Below are 17,050 nucleotides of genomic sequence, written 5' to 3'. Positions count from 1 at the left end.
GTTTACTTCATTGAGAACTAGGCTCTGAGGTTACACTATGTCTTGGATCTTGATTCTAATACTTACTTGCTATGTGATCTTGGGCAAATTTCTCAATATCTATAAGCAGTTCAATGAGTTTAGGTAAGACCTTCACACATGATACTCAATAAGTATTAGCCATTATATGATAATGGTAATAATAGTAGTAGTCATGGTCGTTGTGTAAAAGAGTAGAAGTAATATCATCCACTATTTCATTGTATGCTATTTTATTATCCTGTCTTCTTCTATTTTTTAAATGTCTTTTACTATTGCTTGTTTGTCCCTTAAGTTTTCTCTAGAGATATGAAATCTATATATTCTTTTTATGCTATTGATTTACATATAGTAATTTAAATTCTACATATTTAAAGTCTGACTTAGCTCCATGTTTTCACCTGTCAAAAATGAAAGGTAGATATCGAGCTTTCTTTTGAGATATCTAAAAATAAATTGCTTTTATATTCTTTAATTTCCTGCCTAATTTACCAGTTTTCTTTTTAAATAATCTTAGATCTAAATGGTTGTTCATTTTTTATATGATGTGTATTCTTTATAAAGAATTATTTTGACATTTATATTGGCTTATAACCATAATAACATTTATTTAAACATTATTTATCTTAAAGACTCATTACTGTTTTTTTTCACATTTTCCTTTCCAGATACTTTATACTTTCACCAGTGAGTTTAAGCTAATCATTAAGTAATGTTTTTACATTTGGATATATGGTTGGAATATCTGTTTTCCTACATGTTTCTGTTAGTATTGCACACACATAAATGATTGTCTGGATTTAGAATTTCTAGGTTATAGTCTTTCCTGTAAATAGATGTAATTCAATTATCTTTGGGCATTTAGTATTTCAAAGAGAAAATCTGATGATAATTTTATATACATATGTGTGTGATATTTACATGTTTATTACAGTTCATATATTTATATACACATATATGGGTGAGCATTATCTATCTATCTATCTATCATCTATATAATCTTTTCTTTGAAGATAACAGAACAGTAATGAGATGTTTTATCTTCAAAAATCAACAGTTTTGCTCAGCAATTGCTAACTGGGGGATTACTTTTCATTAATTTTACCTAATATTTGATGCATCTTGTTGAAATTATTTTTTTATTTTTTTCTAAATCCAGAAAGTTGTCTATTAATTCACTATCTATTGCTTATCCTCCATTTACTATTTCACCTCTTGTAGAATCCTTAGGGAGTTCTTATATCTTCCCTCAGTCACGTATCTTTTATTTCATCATGTAAATATACTCATGTTTTCTCTGATTTTGGGAAGAGTTCCCCCTCTTACCTTCTAATTCTCTTACTCAGCTTTCGGTAGTATTTAATGTGTTGATCACACAATCCTATGTGTTTTAAATTTATGAATCATAATTTTCATCTCCAATGAAACATTCTAGGTAGTAAAATTTTTCTTTTGCATGATTGCCTGCTCTTGAGATATTAAAGCAACATCCTCACAAGTCTTATTAAGAATACCAATTAGTGCCTTTTTAAACTTGATGGTTTCACAGTGAGTAAATGGCAAAGCTATATTTCTGATCCCAAACCCTGAATTCTTAATCCCTATGTTTTACAGTCCCTTGTTTTAATACCTGTAAGTATAAGATCTTTCTTTACTTTAAAAATTTTTTTTAAAAAGGCACATTATGTTCAGATGCTCATAGTTTCATTAAATTTGACTGGTTAATGGTGAGCCTTTTTTTTTACATCTGAAAACTAGGCTCTTTTCCAGTTTAAAAAGGTGTCCTATTACAGCTTGATTATTTCTCTTGTGTATTTGTCTATTTCCTTCTCAAAAAATAGCAGTTGCCCCAGTGCCTTTGCTCAGAATTCTGGGAGCACTTCCTTGGTTAACATCTATCAGTTGATAAGCTTTTCTGTGGCATGGATCTTGCTGATGAGGAATTTCATTTTCATAAAGTTAATCACAGGAAATGAAAGTCACTCTGCATCCTGGAAAGAGTGCTGCTCTGGAAGGAAATGTATCACCTTTCTATGTCCAGTAGATGGGTGCTAATGAGGTACCTCACCTCTCTGTAAGCCTTGGTGGTCTCCTTTCAAAATGGGGAGAATAATAGTTGCCACATCTGCCCACAAGATCAAGGGAAATAAGGCATGGGATAGTGCTGCAGAAGTTGAAAAATACATCCTTAAACGCTCAGAAATTTTAAAAGCTATTTTTAGTGCCAGATCCAGGACAATGATCAATGCATATAAAATATCACTGCTGAAAACAAACTAGTCTGAAACAAGTAGTCCAGGACCATCATGTTACAAATGAGAAAGCTAGGGTCTAAAGAATTTAAGTGACTTGCTCGTGGTATCCCAGTTAGTAATAGACAGAGAGTAAAACCCTGCAACTCTCCAGCAAAGAGATCTGTGTTATTTTTATTTGTGCTTGAGACACATTTTTCACCCAGGAACAATGTGGTAAAAGCCAGGTCACTTGCTTTAAAGGCTCTTTGAGATTTTTCTGAGACTTTTTTTTATATGTAGATGTGTTAGAGAGTTAATCTGGGGTGTAGGAAGTGAACTAGCTTGGCTGGATGCTACAGGCCACTTCCCTGGGTTTTCTGAAATGGTTCTTCCTGGCCTGGCGCGGTGGCTCACGCCTGTAATCCCAGCACTTTGGGAGGCCGAGGAGGGCGGATCACGAGGTCCCGAGATCAAGACCATCCTGGCTAACACGGTGAAACCCCATCTCTACTAAAAATACAAAAAATTAGCCGGGCATGGTGGCGGGCACCTGCAGTCCCACCTACTCGGGAGGCTGAGACAGGAGAATGGCGTGAACCCGGGAGGCGGAGCTTGCAGTGAGCCGAGATCACTGCCACTGCACTCTAGCCTGGGCAACAGAGAGAAACTCTGTCTGGAAAAAAAGAAAAAAAAGAAATGGTTCTTCTTGCTGAAGGATAAGAACAGCTTCCCCAGGGAAAGTACAGTCTTCACAGATGAGTGAGTTCCCTAACTTTTTTCTGGGATGCTCCTGTTAGAGCAAAACTTGAAGTAAAGAAACTAAAAAAAGCAAAATCTTACTCTGTGGAAGAGATAATCAAACAACATAATTTCAGTAATGTTCTAAGATATCCCAAATATTATAACCAGCATTATAACTAACGTGATAGATTAATATGCAACACAAGGGAAGGATGATAAACTACAGCAAGCCCCCACATAAAAACCCACCTTTTCTTCTGGTCGAAACCCCCAGATGTGCACCAAGTGATCAGTTTTTCCATTAAAAGTTCAAAAGATGGAATCCAGATGTTTCTTTCAGCTCTATGCCCTTTGACCTCTCATACATTTACTTGCTCTTGGAGTTTTTGGTCACATGACTCTCTGAACTTTATGTTCTACCTAAATAGCTCTGAAATTTACTCTATGATAATGGAGCATAGAGTTGTTTGGGTTGGGGATCAATTTCATGTCTATGAAGTGTTGCTGAAACTTTAAAGTTTTTTCTTTCAATGTTTTTTCAAAAGACTGTGTTTAAGTCATGTTATCACTAGTCTATCTGGAATTTTAAGTGCTAAACATTTCAAGTGCCAAATGTTTGACCCACTTTGGCAATAAAGGGTTGCAATGGATGAAGGTACTAGTAGAAGATAAATTATCTTTCTTAGTATTGCAAACAGAGCATTCATAGACACATCACTGTGATGAGGTGGACAAAATGTTCTAAGAAACAAATTGCTTAAAAGGTATTTCTTGGCTTTCAATAACCAATCAAAAAACCATCTACACTTACACAACGTAGCAACAAAAATTGCTTTGAAGAAGATAAACAGCTTACCACCCTGGACACAAATGTGTTAGTTCCTAGGCATAGGATGGTAATAGGATCCTTTGAAAATTTAAAACAAAAGCATGTGGAAAATTACACATTTACAGTGGCAACTATTCAATGTGATGTGGAAAGTCAGTTGTAATATATAATGATAACTGAAGAATGCGGCATGTGAACTTATTTTTTCTCTAGCTCTATGAGCAGTTCCCAAATTGATTACAAGTAGTAGTTATAAATTTAGATTCCTGCTGTGGAAAATAACAGTAAAGCCATGTTCATTTTTAACATTTTTCAAAGGTCCTTAGAAATGCCATTTTTCATACCATAAATCTGTGGTAGTTGAATGTTGGGTTGCTTTCTCAAAGGAATGTTGAGAGTACTGTTGCAGTTTGCTGTGGTCAAGCTTGGTGGAAAGAGTCACTAATGGGGACCCAAAAGGATTCTTAGCGTATCTGACCAATGTTGTTTTTGACAAAATCATATTGCTACAACTGAGAAAGATTAGAGAAAAAAAAACAGTTATCTGAGACTAAAATGATTCTTACCAATTATATTTGGCAGGTTTTCCCCCTTTAATATTTTGTTCCTGGAAAGGCCTGTTCTGGAAAAAGAGAGATGCCGGCTTATCCATGTAGGGCAGATCCAACTAGGGAAAGCAAAATAGCACCTCAACATTATTCCTCTCTGAAAATCTAACTTATTCACTAAGTCTTCTGATACACGGTTTGTTTGGATAGGAGGCAACTGATTCCCTGGTTCCCTGGTTCCCATGCCCACCGCGAGGCAAGTTAGTCCACAGAATAGGAAAACCGACCTCCTATTTGTTTCCTGGGACTAGGAAGATGACTTTGCCACTTGAAAAATGAATTATTTTCCTACATTTCTTATCACCTCTGTTATAGGTGACGAATGTAAATTACAAAGTAAAAAATATTTATCTATAGTCTTTAAAGCTATAAAAACAGTTTTTACAGTACTTTTTTTATTTTTAGTGTAATAATTAGGTAACATATATTGCTACTCAATTTACCCACTTTTCATTTCATCTGGCTCTGTGACTTGCATTTATTTCAATGGCATTAACTAATACAGATGGAGTAATATAACAAAATTGACAATTGGCAAATAGATCAATTTCAAGTAAGAGGATTTCTATAGCTAGTGTTCTACTAGCCAGGTAGTAAAATAAGGCAATTATTTGGTAATTTAGGTACAAGTAGAATTCTATTTGTTAAAGAATGGGAATCAAAATGATATGCATAATTGGCTGCATATCTTATTCATTCATTTACTTAATCATTCATTTATTTGACAAATATTTATTAAGTGCCAAAGGATAAAACATAGTTCTTTGTCTTATAGAGCGTATAATGGAGTTAGGATGACTGGATACACATGTAAGCCATCATCTTTACGTGCTTATTGTCACTTGGATCTGGCAGGTTGACTACTGAATAGTACCCGACTGGCACTAATAAAATTGCTAAACTGCTGTATTTCAAGTTACTTCTATTTTGCAACACTTTAATGGAATTATATAATTGTTTGAAATTGACTCAAACATAGTAAAAGTAGATTGATCCATAAATTTATTAATAATTAAATTAGACATTTATACTGTCACCTTTCTTAAAGTAGCAATTCTACTTTTAATGCCTAGTCTGCTTCCCAAAGGACTTTATTGGCCCCTTGTGGGACACCTGTACCTTGTGGGTGCTGAATGTGTCATTGCTCCAGGAGATCATATTGGACAGAACCCAATGCAATGCCACACTGGTCTTCTCTTCCACACCTCCCTCACGTGATTCATGGGAGACACGCTTGCATCTCTTGTCTTGCCAACTCAGAAAGTGAAGGCCAGTCTCTCCGCCACTACCTTCCACCACCAATGCAGGCAGCCAGCCAGCCTTCTCCAGATCACATGAGAGGTGCTGGCGTTCCTGCGATCACAAAGGGCCCTCGGACGCCTGAGGCTGCAGGCAGACCCAAATTCACCATCCCAAGGGTCAGGCATTAGTCAGGGACCCAGCTCGTGTTAAGTAGTTTCCTGAAACTCTGCTCACTTGGTTTATGTGAGTATGAACACCCCCTTCCACTCACCCACAGGAAGGGAAGATGAAATGACAACACTGGAAACTCTCAAAAAAAAAAAAAAAATCCTCCCCACTCTTCTTGAAAAAAATCCTCTTTCCTCTATAATCTATTTTATCTGCTGCATCTGGTTGAGTGGTCAAAGAGCTCTGAAACAGTTTCTGAGATCATTCTTTTTATCAGTCTTTATAAGCACAGGAGAGCGGGGGTCCATCTACCACCCCTTTGTGCATCATATCTATCACATTAGGGTCTCGGTGAAGACTGGGACAGGGAGAGTCCCAGGCCAGCTTTCATTTGTGGTAGTATTTGGAATATAAGAAATGAGTGATTTAATTTTTCTAATATATATGAGGGGCCGCCCTTTCTGAATAAAATAAATCTGCTACTTATATGGTCCTGTCCCTTGGAAGTCTACCTCACATTTAGTCCATTCCTCTATCTCAGATAGGTAGAGACAATTTATTGAACTTTGTAAACCACAGAATTTGAGGTGCGTGGCTTCTAGGTATGGCCCCAAAGCACACTGATGCCTTGGGAAATCCAGATTCTCTGTGACCAGTATGTTCCACGGGCTACCTCAGAGATTCCCGAGTTTAGCAGATTATTTGCCAATAAATAATCAAAACGCTGTTAAGTGTTGAGAGAAAGGGAATGAATTCCAGGCTGAAGTGACCATAGAAGGCTCTCCTCAGATGGGGCTACTTCTTTTTAGCCATTCTTATAGCTCCAGGTAATGAGTCGCAACCAATTAGCAATCCTCCTAGAAGGTCTAGGATAGTCATTCATGATTGACTGTAGCATCAATGAAAGCTTCAGGCCTAAAATCAGCCCAATGCTTAAATTCTTATAAAGAAAAGAAAAATACGGCTTGGATTTTAAATTTTACACTGTTCGGAACTTAAAAAGAGTACTTAAAACACAAGTCACAAGGATTGACCAGGGCAATTCAAAAAAGCTTATTCAAGGGGTGTTGGTGCTTGCAAAAGATCAAATCATTTGTTGATTTCATAAACTGTATAAACTATGTTAACATTGCACAAATACTTTTTGTTAAGACTAGCGATGGACATATCAGGCCTTGCTGCCTTTCCCACATGAAGCAGTGTAAATTAATTGGTCCCAGCTTACACCTCTGTTGTCGAATCAACACGGTCTGGCCGCCTTTTGTGAAATGCCAACTAATGGATCAAAGCCTCTGGAGAATGACCCCTATTTTCCCCCAGATATGTGTGGTTTTCTGGAAATCCATATCTCTCACCTCTTTAAATGTCTGTGGGTTATTGTGAGAAGACAGTTCCCATCATTTTTACTTAGGCCCATCTTGTTCCTAATGCAGCCTGTAAGCCATCTGAGTGTTCCACGCCCATGAAGGTCATGTTTTAGTGGGTTGTCCATGTTTCTGCCCAGTGACGTGCATTCTAATTCTGGCTGTCCCATCTCTGTTTCTAGTTCCATCTGAAGCAAGCCCAGGTTGGTTCTTTGTGGCTGCCTTAACCTTCCTTACTATACATGTCACTGTGCAGACCATCTGTTTCCTAGGAGAAGATGCTAGGAAAGAAAGCACCAGTCAGACATTTCAGCCATATAGGGGCTGAGTTAATATTAATTATTAATATTAACATTAGATTAATATTGTGAATGTACATAATATTTATCCTTTTAGCCATTCATAGGTATACAATTCAGTGGCATTAAGTACAATCACAATGCGCTAGAATCATCACCGTTATCAACACCCAACACTTTTTCATCATCCCCAACAGAAACTCTGTACCATTAAATAGTAACTCCCCTTTACCCACTTTCTTTAATAACAATGAAAGATACCCAGGTGGGAGAGGAGACTGTTGAGTCAGGGTCCTCTTAGCACTGCTTAGAAATTCCCATGTAGACAATGGATGAGAGAGGAAAAATAATAGACTAAAAATCCAAATGCTGTCTCATGTAGTATATAAGGAAAAGCTGGGGAAATGTGCCTTTCTGTTGATTGAAGTCATTTTCAAGATTTCAGTGTTTTGGTTAGCTTTTATTTTCTTTCTTCATATCCAAGCAAATTAAATATAAGCAAAAACTGGAGGAGACACCACTATGGCCCTGACATGGAGGAGAAAGGGGATGTTCTTGACTACCTAACATATGCCTTGCTTTCAAGACAAGCTGCAAAATAGGTTACTTGGGCAGGCAGTGCACTCCAAAGATCCTGGCTCAGGGCAATGGGACCAGATGACAAGTTGATAAAGACCAGGGCTGGCCTCCACCCCCTCTCTGCCTCTCAGGAATGACCCTCCCACCGGCACGGCTGTGCAAAAGGACAATCCATTTTAACAGGCTGAGTAGCTCCAGGGGCTCAACAAAAGCAAATAAGCTCCATGTCCCACAGTAAATCGTCTCTAGCTGAATGATGTCTGGTTCCTTTCTGGAAAGAATGTTCTTCACTGAGTTGTAGTTTGCCAAGGGTCAAATATGACAGAAATGAAGTGTTGCTAATAGTGATTGAAAAGGATTCCTACTGTTTGTGGCCAGTGCTGGGTAGTAGAAAGGCCAAATTTGTGGGCCAGAAAACAGCAGGAGACAGTAAACTTTCCCCGAGACTTACTAAACTTTAAGTCACCTCTGCTCCCCCAGCCATTCTGTCAGCCCTGTTTGGGGGAAACTGATATTATAATTGCTAATCTCAGTAAGGGCCTAACGTGCAACCTGAAGCTTTTTTCGGCCTTTGGTGCAATTAGGGCGGAGGGCAAGGCCCACAGACACCGGCGGGCTCCGCCCCCTCCTCCCAAATTGCCCCACTTGGGTTTCCTCCACACCCTGACATCCTCTGTAGACAGGTAACTGAGTAGTGCTGGCTCCCAGCTTTCAGGGAGAGAAAATTATTCCTGCTCAAGCTGGCTGGGAGCTATTAAAGGTTTAAATGTCACCTCAGAAGAACTCTTTGCTAACCTTTAAGTGGTGGTGTCTCCAGGGCTGTTTGGGGCAGGCTTTGCCCCCTCCCAGGGAGTCTGGAGAGCTGAGAACATTTGTATATGCATTTCCTCCACCCCTCCTTTTCTTTTTCTCCTTTCAGGGAATTATCACTCTACCTTCAAAGGGGGAATTTGTGGGACAACTGGCACCTGCTGGACTGGGCTTCCCAATGAAGGCTCTCTTGGCTGAGTGTATAATTTCATTTAATCCTAAATAGCCCCTTTTACCTACTGTCGACAAATTCCCTTTAATCCTAACCACCACTTACAAGAATATTTACTATCAAAAGGAGACAAATCGCTATTTAAATGTGGATTTACTCAAGTCTGAAACTATGACAGTGACATACAGTAAAATGATAATATGTAAATAACAACTGGAGACAGATTTATCTTCTGAGAAAGCTGGGCAGAGCAGTGGATTAAAGTCATATGTGATCTACTTTGAGTGGACTCAATTCAGACACAGCGTTCAGTTATGACCAACAATGCCATTCATTCTGCTTACTTCAATTCATTTGGCCCTAGTTCTCAATGACCCTCTGTTACCATGCATACACCTCCGATAAGTAGGCCTTGATGTTTACAGCACTTTGGAGAAGAATAAATGCAAACTGCACATTATTTATGGGTGTGCACTCTTAGCTTAAGAGGGATTTGTCAGCAGTGTGAATACAGGTAGAATAAGTAGGTGTGTGTTAGCGCAGATAGCCTGGTTTCCAGAAACTAAGTAGAAAGAAAGGAGCTAAATAAAATATCACCCCAAGACAACAGCTTTCAATTATTGCCCATGATCCTGAATTCCTCCCAATGAATTGAAAGGAAATCTATACCAGATGGCATTTTTCTGAATCAGCCAAGTGCACCAGTCATTCCCTCCTCTTAGTGATGGGCAGCAGTGCCAAGGAAGAGCCGGCCTTTCCTTTTCTGCCTCTGCTCACCAGTCACAGAAAGCAACTTTGCTTTCTAGGGATGAGTTTCCTAATTGCACTGAAATGTAATTAGAACAGTTAGAAATGGAGGGCCTTTTTTTCTAAAAAAGCAGAAATCAAGCAAATTGTGCCCTGTGTTCTTTGGCAGTGGTAGTCTAATGAGTCTAAGCCAGAACTGGGAAAATATAGAACACACATTATGTCACTTATTGACATGGTGATAATCTTCTCAATTGAGAGTAGCTCAAAACATGTAAAGTCACTCACAACTCTTAAATGTATGGAAGGTGGGGCATAAAAATCACTGTATTGTAATGCAGCATTAGAATACATTGTAGTGAGCCCACTCATATATTACAAGGGAGAGCTGGCCTATGTTAATCGCAGTCTCCCTTAAATTATCTTGTCCCAAGACACCAAGTCTGAGAATGAAGACACATATATTCCATTGAAAAAGCCAGAATAGATCTGACACCTCTAACTTGAACAGTACAATATCTGATATTGGAGTGTTTGTAGGTTTCTTTTAGAAAATTGTTCCCTATATAATACCCATAGGGTTGGATCCAGTATATTCTTCATTCACAACTAAATATGAGGAAGCTAAAAAAAAACAGGGGTCCTACATATACTTCCTTCTGCCAAGGAAAATATATTCATGACAAAGAGACAAATATCCAGTTAATTTATTCAACTAATTACTTTTTTAATATATTTTCTCACCATATAGTATAATTTTATTAGTGGATAAATTATTTTATTGTGTTGTTTACTATCTTGGCAACTAAAGTTGATCCTATTTTAAGCATGTGATGATCTGAAACACTTATTGGTGAATAAAGGGCAGAATTTTTTTTTTTTTTTTTTTTTTTTGGCAAAGATTCATCACTGATTTGGAGAAGAAGCAGGAAAGGATGGGGATGAGGAACAAGAGATCAGTAATAAAATGTGATTGACTATGAATGACAGATTTGTTTCCAAGCTATGAAACTCTTCCTCAACATGTTATGTAAAGGTCACTTTGGTTAGACCCAATACCTTGGTGATTCAAATGTACAGCTGTTTGTTTAACAGAAAGTAGAACAAAACACCAATTCAATCTAGGAAGAAACTTGACTGACAGAACAGGCTAAATGTAAATGGTCCATGAAAGATTCTTCTGTTTAACTAAATATAGGTATCCAACAGTTGATGGTTGAGGTAGCCAGGGGCCTCCAGATGGTTGCAAAAAGATAATCTATCAATGTTAACTCAGGGCCTGAGTGTCTTGAAATAATGGGCTTTGGGTCTTATTCTTGTATGGTAGCTTCTAGAAAACATAGACATCTCACTTTATTACTTGAGGGTCCTTTTTTTTTTAAATGAATCGAGTGTAGCTTCGGTTGCACTGTGATAATTTAGTTCACTTCTGAACTTGACAATGTATTCATCAAAAAACGAAGGAGACAGTCTTAGAAGGAAGCATATTTGCTGCTAATGTCCACTTAACCAACAACCATGCATGCTTTGATGACCTTCAAAATGGTTGACAGTTGAAGAAAATGGATCTTGCATTGAAATGTATTACAAAAAAGTTTTAAAACCTATGCCATCTGTGGGTTTGAACTGGATATATCAGTTTTTGTCCCATGCCATCTGTAGGTTTGAACTGGGTATAATATCAATTTTTGTCAGAACAATTTTCATGCATCTTCTGGACTCCAAGTTCAGGGAACAAAATGGTATTAATGACACCATGAAAGTAAAATGAGCATCTTGAAGTTCAAGCTTCTTCCCTAATAAAGTAGCAGAGGGGATCTCTTCCCTCAGTTGCTACTGAGAATCAACAACAACTGATGGCCTGAAGTTAACAAGCTAATATTTCATCCATGGATACCAGAGTGTTAATGGCTAAATGTGCCAGTGGAGGAAAGGAGCACATATGCAGCTATTTGCCTGACACAACTTCTGCTGTCATGGCCTATTAAAACCAGTTTACATGTGCATGTCGAATTTGATGAATATGTATGTGACCCTTTTCAGAGCCATCACTCATTGGGCTATGGCCCCATGGCAGGAAAAACAGCACCTCTCATTAAACACAGCATGAGTTACAGGCATGTTATGTTAATATTTCTTCAGAACTTTAGGGGGTTTTCTTCTTCTTCTAATAAATTGTGTGAAGAAAATAATTTAAAAGTATAATTGATTTAAATTAAAACCTTTTTCTCATTTTCTTCTTAACTATTTGATTTGGTGTGTGGGTTCTGGAAAGCTCTTTCCTCAGGAAGTTGTCGGACATGTTTATGAATTGTGCTTTGTATCACTCATTTGGGACTCCCGAGGTAGGCCCCCTCCTCAGTGCGAAGTTTAGCAAGGCTAAACAGGAGACCTTTCTGTACAGAACTTGAAAACTCAGGAAAGACAGGGCTCCTTTGGGCCATGAATGAATCATCTGTTAACTCACAGTTCTTATCAGTGGGTCTGGCACACAGTAAGTTTTCAACAAATGATAGCTACCCTGATCACTTTTACTATTGTTATTTAAGCTAGAGTTAAAACAATCTTTGTGCTAGGGAAGATAAGAGGCTTTCTGAACATGCTTTCCAAAAAATCTAGGGAAAAAAATCAGAATAGAGTTTACCTTAAGTAAGTACACATGAACTATTGATGCAGTAATTCCAAAGATTTATGCTGAAAACCCTAAAAGGCCAAACAAGTCCAATTCCTCCCATATCCCTCCTACCCCTACTTCTGTCAAAGTCTCACAATATCCTTTTCCACCCACTCTGCTCCTCTGGCCCTTCCCTGGTGTCTGCTCAATGGTTAAAAGCTGCTTGAGGGCAGGGGTGATTCTTGATACTCTTCTGTGGCATCCCAAATATCTAGCTCAGTGTCTGGTAAACAGTGGGTGCTCCGTATCTGTGGGTCCCTTCTCTGCAGATTCAACCAACCTGGAATAGAAAATACTAAAAAATTATAATAATAAGTAATACAACAATAAAAATATACAAATTTGAAAGTACAGTATAACAACTATTTACATAGTATTTACTTTGTACTAGGTATTATAAGTAATCTAGAGATGCTTTAAATTATTAGAGGATGGGCACAGGTTGCATGCAGATAGTATGCCATTTTATATAAGGGACTTGAACATCTGCAGGAGTTCTGGAACAAATCTGCCTCACCCCATTGATAAGAGGAACAACTGTGTGAATTGTAATCACCTCCCAAAATTGATCCCCTAATTCATGACCCCTTTATACCAAAACCTTGAAGACCATCTTCTCTGTATACATGTGCTGATGTACTAGATGATTACTAACCTATGACTCTAAATGCCTGGACAGTTTAGCCACTGTCAAGAGACAGTACCTAGGGAAGAGAGGATTTTGGTGAGGAAAAGAACATCATTTCAAAAGGAGCTACCCTGCTGGAAGGCTGGGCTCCCTAGAGAGCTGCAATACAGGAACATTGAAATAAGAGCTTAGAACTGGGGTTCTAATCTTGACTCTGCTTTTGTCTGGCTGTGAGGCCAAGGAACATGTTTATTTTAGATGTCAGTTTCCTTGTTTGCGAATTATTGCCAAGGTCTTCAAGATCTGAACTGCTCTCCACAAAGAATTTCACTCCACTTTTAAAGAACTGGTCTTGGTCTCTTATCTTCTTATATACTGTGGTGTATCAGAGCATTAGAAAAGATAATTACATACTTAACCTTCCATCATAGGTCTTTTCTCCCTATGGAGAGGAGATGGCACATTCCTGCCATTCTCAAACAAAGATTACAGAGATACTCACGTTTCTTTTCCCCTTTCCAGCATCACCATCTGCAAGCCTAGAATCTGGAGCTGGGCTGCTTCCTGTGCTATCTGGTTGTCCATTTAAAATATCCAGGCAGTACTGAAGATCCCCTTTGAAATTCCTCATTGTGGTCACAGGTCTTCAGATTGACTCCTAGAAGGCAGAAAACCAAACCATGCGAGAAGTGGGAAAGTGCATTTGCTGAACTAATAGTAGCCAAAGTTCAATGCATATTAAGTCGCCATTGGCTATGTCTTGTTCTAAGTGCTTTACATTTTTGCTTCTTATTAACGCATTCAATCTGTACAACTACATCATGAGATAAGTGCTGTTATTATGCTTACTTTAAACAGAGAGAACTGAGAGGCAAAGAGGATTAAAAATGTGTCCGAGGTCACACAGAGCTGGTAAGGGAAGAAGGCTGTATTCAAACTCTGGGCAGTCTGGCCCCAGAATCCTAGCTGGTTTTTCTGTTTGCCATTCTGCCACAGTCTGTATGAAATTTCTTCTCCCAGGTGTATGCCTCCTCTGGATAATACATTTGGAAGCAGATAGAGTAACATCCTCTACAATAGAAAAATACAAACTCAAAAACATATAACAAAACAGACCTAGTTTCTCACCAGAGAAATCTTTTTCTTGCTCCAGCTTTGCTGGAACCAGGTTTTATTAGTAAGGTGTGCACCAGAGAAGAGTGGCTTGAAATTTGGAGACTGCTCCATGTGTGAGGCCAGTCTCATTGGGACCAGCTCTCCAGTCTGAAGTAGGAAGCTGAAGATGCCAGTGGGAGTGCTTAGGTGGAACGCTCTCTCCCAGGATTCACGCCATTACTCTTCCCTCACTTGAGAGGCCCCCAGCTGGCTAAGCAGCAGCCTCAATCGCCAAAGCCATCTCCAACTCGCTGTATAAATCTAGCAGCAGAGCTGCCAACAGACAGTGCTGGATAAAGTCTGTTCTTCTCCCTGCCAACCAAATGGCCCCACAGCATAAGGTTCCAAGTTTTCTCAGTCTCATAAAACTTGGCTGAATGAGGCAGCAGTGCCATGAAATTTGCATTTGTCTTGTGCACCTGACACTTCCCATCATAATGATGGAGTGCTTCCCTCATGTCAGAGTGCTTTTGGCTCTTAGGGAGGACAGGAAAGCAGAGTGGAGGTTGGTTGTGGGATAGGCTAATCAAAGCCAGGAAGAAGAGTAAATCCATAGGCATGAAGAATGAAAAACAAGGTATGGAAGAAATGGAAGACTGGGGAGCACTGGGGGACTTAAGATAAAAGAGGTTTCCAGGGCCCCTTGTGCATTTGGGTCATCAGTCATCTGTGCTTTTCAGGGACACCCTTGCTGGTGACCTCCAGGTCCTGAAGCGCAGCATCCATGCAGCTGCCCCAGGGAAGCTGATCTCCTCTTTCATAGTACATTATTGTGTGCACATTTAGAGCTAGCCTGCAAGAAGATTGACCTACAGGGTCTATAGGTTGTTGTAATGAAATGGTTTTGTTGCATTGGTATTAAGGTTTTGAACGGGAGAGTGGGTGGGGGAGACTTTAGAGTTTCAGCTGAATGTGAGAACAAAAATAAAGAAAAAGGAAAAATAAAACTTGTACTCAAGTGAAAGTTCCCTTATCTGCCTCTTTGTTCATCTTGCTTAAAAGTTCTCAAATTTGTTTTAGTTAAAAAAAAAAAAAAAAGGGAAAAAAAGGCTCAGTGGCTAAAGAGCTTGGACTATACAGCAGAGGTCTAGGTTCAAATCCCAGATCAACCATTTACTGGTGGCCAAAGTCTGAGTCTTTCTTTGCCTCTCTTTCCTCACTGATAAAATAAGGATATTAGAAGGAGTATTTTATAGAGTTGTTTTGAGGTTAAATGAGATAATGTGTGCTATGTACTTGGTGCAGGTGCCTTGTAGGTACCATAGGTGTGGGATAATACTTGACCTCAGGATTTTGGAGGGATGATTCAGGGTTTTAGAAACCATGAATCTCAAGTCTCTCATTTATAACTCCACCATGAAAATTGTTGCCTAATGTAGATCTATTTTTTAATGTCTTAGTAAGATTCATAATGTCTGAATAATTGTTGAAGTTAGGGTTGGTAGAAGGCCACCCATTAAAACAATTATATATTTTCTCTATTGTGCTCTTGTCTATTAGTCAGATTTTTCCCTACTAGATCTGAATTTTTGAGAATAAATTTCCACTACTGCCTCAACTCTTTGCCCCCTTCTCAGAGACAAAATGTGAACTAGGCATTTATGATACTCTTTTTCACTAGAGGAACTGGCCTAGATTCGCCCAACATGACTACATGGATGGTGGGCTTGACATTTCCTGTGCGCTTGGAAATCTAGGGCCATGCAATATTCCTGTGGTCAATGAAAGTTTCTTCGCCATTCTTTGATGACCACCCAGCCTAATTCAAGGCTGAGTGTGGTGGCTCATGCCTGTAATCCCTCCAGATTTTATTAGCAGCAGTAAAGAAAGGCGCCTTCTTTTGGTAAGAAAGCCAAAATTAAGAAATGGAAAACTGATTTTGAAAGTGAATTGTTAACTTGAATCATTCATTCATTTATTCACTTTTTATCAAATATCTATTGTGTGCCAATTTATATTAAACATGATTCTGTTTAATTTTTAAATTGCTTATATCTTCCAGAAAAAAATGTGTGTGTATATATAATATATAAATTTGTATATATATATAAAGTAAGATACATATGTATGTGTGTATATATATATGACATTTAAGTTTATATGTATGTGTATATATACATGAACACACTCATATACACACACATATATATACATATGTATATATATGTGTGTGTATATGTATATATATACACATATACATATACATGTAAAGTTAAATGTTACAGTTTCTGAGCTGGTTCAGTGAACACAAATAAATAAGCATACAAATAAGCAAACAAATGAATAAAAACTCTTTGTTAAATATCCAGTGAATTTCTAGGTTCCAAATTTTTTTAATGAAATAAGCCAAAAATGGCAAGCAAATCTTTTCTGAAATATACATGCTAACAATTACTTTGTCGATTTCCTCATTGTTTAGGAGAGTCTTCTCTTATCTTCAAGAAGAATAAAAAATGAAGCTGACATTACTTGGAAAGAGAATAAACAAAATCTGTCATGAGGACTACAGGGATGAATGACACAAACCAGCCATTTCTTTGAGAGTCAGGAAATATCTAGTTTATACAATAAGCTGATCTACCAATAAAATACTATTGGTGTTGAAATATATGGCTGAGGAAAGTCCTCATGTTTCAAGGTTCAAAGTTATTCCAAAGAAGTCCTCGCTCTACAAATGTAATATTGAGATGACGTATTATATGCTTATCGGAATAAACTAAAGGAACATCAATTCAAAGATATTTTCACTCCAGAAATATATGTATAGGTTTTGTATGTGTTT

General features: G+C 38.1%; 1 long non-coding RNA gene across 1 annotated transcript in view; it reads left to right on the top strand.

Moving 5' to 3' along the window:
* The window catches only part of LOC134756709 (uncharacterized), a 47,906-nt gene extending 31,107 nt beyond the window's left edge, over positions 1–16,799 (top strand). The window contains exon 3 of the long non-coding RNA XR_010129800.1: positions 16,688–16,799. This is a non-coding gene — a long non-coding RNA (uncharacterized lncRNA). The remainder of the gene's footprint in view (positions 1–16,687) is intronic.
* Positions 16,800–17,050: the final 251 nt, after the last annotated feature.

This window comes from Gorilla gorilla, chromosome 12 (assembly GCF_029281585.2).
Source record: "Gorilla gorilla gorilla isolate KB3781 chromosome 12, NHGRI_mGorGor1-v2.1_pri, whole genome shotgun sequence".
NCBI classification, from domain to species: domain Eukaryota; kingdom Metazoa; phylum Chordata; class Mammalia; order Primates; family Hominidae; genus Gorilla; species Gorilla gorilla.
Note: the sequence above shows the minus strand (reverse complement) of the source record. Positions and strands in the feature narration are given on the sequence as shown.